The sequence below is a fragment of the Saccopteryx bilineata genome, chromosome 3 (assembly GCF_036850765.1).
Source record: "Saccopteryx bilineata isolate mSacBil1 chromosome 3, mSacBil1_pri_phased_curated, whole genome shotgun sequence".
Taxonomy (NCBI): domain Eukaryota; kingdom Metazoa; phylum Chordata; class Mammalia; order Chiroptera; family Emballonuridae; genus Saccopteryx; species Saccopteryx bilineata.
This window is the reverse complement of record NC_089492.1, coordinates 248668365-248671945: the sequence shown is the minus strand read 5'-3', so window position 1 is coordinate 248671945 and position 3581 is coordinate 248668365. Positions and strand designations below refer to the sequence as shown.

The window sequence follows — 3581 nt, the reverse complement described above, 5'->3', positions numbered from 1 at the left end:
AGCTTCAGAAAAATACAAAAAAAACCCCAAACAAACAAAAAAAAACAACACAAGTGTGAACTGCAGGGGTCTACTTATATGTGGATTTTTTTCCACTAACTGTTCAATCAGTCCTCTATATCCCTGGGTTTTGCATCTATGGATTCAACCAACCACAGGTCAAAAACTATCGGGAATTCGCAAATGCGGAGGGTCAACTGTATACATTGTTCTGTGCTGTTTTATATAAGAGACTTGAGCATCTGTGGACTTTGGTATCCATGATAGGGGGTCAACTACCGGGGATGGCTGTAGTTAAGTTTGGGGGGAATCAAAAGTTACATGTGAATTTTTGACTGCACAGGGGTTGGAGGTTGTCACCCCTATACCTTGTGTTGTTCAAGAGTCAACTTTATTTTGGAATTCTGGAGTCTGTTCAAGGCTTGCAACTTCCAGGGGAAGGAGTGAATGGTAAACTGCAGTTTATTTTAGCCAATTCCAGCTCTTAGCACAGTAGCAGCTGCCTGTGCACCGTCCACAGCCACATGGCAGGCAGCTGTGCGTGGATTCCTAGAGCAGCTTGCACACAGCTTGCAGGATCCTTTTTCAGGGCAAAAAGGATCCTGTCCTCCAAATATGTGGGATCTTCTCTGATCACCAATTGCTTCTTCTGATCATAGAGGTGCGGCAAAGAGATGGGCTGCCGTTTTTGTTGCACCCAACCCATCCAGGTGAAGTGACTTCCAGTGGATTTAAAGGACTGATTCCCTCTCCTCCCTCACACACCCTTCTTTATTTTTATTTTTTTCTTTTCTTTTGGTAGACAGACACCAAAGACTAGGACACTCAAAGACAACTGCATAGCCTCGCAAGTGGTGGGCTTGATAGTGAAGATAGGAGGGCAGCATGCTGGTTCAAGTTGTGTTAGGAAAATGGCTGTGTTAGGCTTGCTCGCTGGTGTACCGGCTGCAAGCACTTTGCTTGATTAGTGAGTGAGCATGTGGCAGAGGTACGTGTGCCTAGCCTATGTAAGGCTAGGGTGCTCACGCTCAGTGGGGTTGCTGATGGTGGATTGCCTGCTCTCCACTGTGAGGGGCCATTTTGCTGTTTCTTTGCCTGAGAGGCAGTTTCCCCTGCCAGTGTGCTTGTCCACTGTTGTGAGACTCTATTAAATAGAATGGCCCAACGCTTTCTGGCTCCCCTGTTTCTCTACCGTCTGCCCGAATCCAATGTGGACCTGCCTGGCCTCGTCCACTGGCATTACAAGTAATAGTTGTTGGGGTTGTTCTGTTGTGCCATGGGGGCTCTACGAGTTTGGGACCCAGTCACTGCCTTGTCAGCAGGTGCAGCGGAGCTTCTTTGACGTGTGTGGGATGTGCTGAGTGCCCTGGAAGAGTTCGAGCGGATATCTGCACAGGCTGTGGGAGTCAACTGTGCTTTCCCTTCAGTCTCGCGCATGTACCGAGATAGTTTTCACCCACCTTAAATTGTTATTCAAAGAAGCCTGTGACTTCATACATTCGACTTTTTAAAGAACAGTTACCCATATTTAAAGCTCAAAACTCTGATGTGAAAAATTCAGAACTAATTTAGAAAAACCGCTGAGTTGTGGAGAGAAATTCCTGATCAAAGAAAAAAATATATGAAGATAGCCTGACCAGGCGGTGGCGCAGTGGATAGAGCATCGGACTGGGATGCAGAGGACCCAGGTTTGAGACCTTAAGGTCACCAGTTTGAGCACAGGCTCATCTGGTTTGAGCAAAAAAGCTCACCATCTTGAGCCCAAGGTCGCTGGCTTGAGCAAGGGGTCACTCAGTCTGCTGTAGCCCCATGGTCAAGGCACATATGAGAAAACAATCAATGAAAAACTAAGGTGTTGCAACAAAAAACTAATGATTGATGCTTCTCATCTCTCTCCGTTCCTGTCTGTCTGTCTGTCCCTCTCTCTGTCTCTCCCACAAGAAAGAAAGAATACATAAAGATATTTACAAGGCAGACTGGCAGGCATACAGAGGAGAGATAAACAGAATTCAAGAACAGCTAACTCCAAGTCAGATGATGTCCTTGGAAAAAGAAATCATACCAAAACGTTTAATAAAGAAAGCTATAATTTAAAAAGTTATATTGTACATATTGTTTGATTAAAAAAGAGAGAGTTAACAATGCTTAAAAAAGCAAAAAGACCTCACTGAGCTTATAACATTTTTACATTTGAATCTTCCAGGAAGCTAAGAATGGTACATCACAGTTAAAGCTTAAGACTGTTAATGAAAACTGAAAAAATCTCTCTAGTCCTCAAAAGCAAAATAATAAAATTTGTTTTTAGAATAAAATGAAATCTTCTGAAGAACAAATAGATGAAGTTGGGCAAAGTGATCTTCTCCATCACAAAATGCGGCCCCGAGAAGTGTTAAAGAGAAGATTCAGCTATGTTTATAATGGATAAACACAAGAAACCAACTAGAATTCAATACCTGAAGCTGTTGTAAGATCGGAAAGAACAAAGTTGGTAAACAGTCTAGACTTAATTCCTTTTTCTTTAGCCCAGGGACTTCTGCTAGTTCAATACATTTTGTCATAGTATCTTGTTTTGGAAAATCCAACCAGATAAAAGTTCAGGTGTGATTTATGTTGTGTTTTGGAACTACTGAGGGTCAAAATAATCCATGAAATGTAGCAGTAGTCACTTTACCCTTCATAAAGGTAAATCAGACTGTGACAATTTCTAATGACTGTGGAAAGAGTGTTCTTGTTCCTCTATATAATAGAGGCAGAATTTTCCTATTCAAAATGTCTCATATTGTAGAGCCATAGTGTTCTGTGACATAACTGCATTTGTAAAAGAGCACCCAAAATTCATGCAGGTAAATTCCAATTCCTATATGTAGTTCATATAATAGAGTTGATGGTGGTGCATGCAAGGGATTGCTGGTTTCAGTAGTAACTTTTTTATATAAGGGATGGAGAGATTTATGGACCTTTTCCTCACTGTCTTTTTTTCCCTAAAGTAAAAACTAAGAAATTATGTACCAAATCTATGCGTACTGTTTTTATGTTGCATAGAATAAAAATTTTGCAACAGGGGGCAATGCTCTGCCCCTCCGGGGCGTCGCTCTGCCGTGACCAGAGCCACTCTAACGCCTGGGGCAGAGGCCAAGGAGCCATCCCCAGCGCCCGGGCCATCTTTGCTCCAATGGAGCCTTGGCTGCAGGAGGGGAAGAGAGAGACAGAGAGTAAGGGGGGGGGTGGAGAAGCAAATGGGCGCTTCTCCTATGTGCCCTGGCCGGGAATCGAACCCGGGTCCCCCGCACGCCAGGCCAACGCTCCACCGCTGAGCCAACCGGCCAGGGCCAAAATATTTTATATAACATATAAAAGTCTGTATAAGGGACAGACAACTATGGCCTGTGGGCCAAATTTAGCGCATTGCCTGCTGTGGATGGCCAGTGAGCTAACAATTGTGTTTACAACTTAAAATGATTTTCAAAGAAAGAATATTTCAAGATACATGAAAATTAATATGAATCTCAGTGTCCATATATAAAGTCTTATTAAAACACACCTAGACTCATTCATTTATTTGTTATTTATGGCTGCTTTTG

The 3581-nt window shown here is 42.9% G+C and overlaps 1 pseudogene; it reads left to right on the top strand.

The window, feature by feature from the left end:
* The first annotated feature begins 977 nt into the window (after positions 1–977).
* LOC136330024 (transcription factor A, mitochondrial-like) lies at positions 978–2425 on the top strand (annotated as a pseudogene).
* Positions 2426–3581: the final 1156 nt, after the last annotated feature.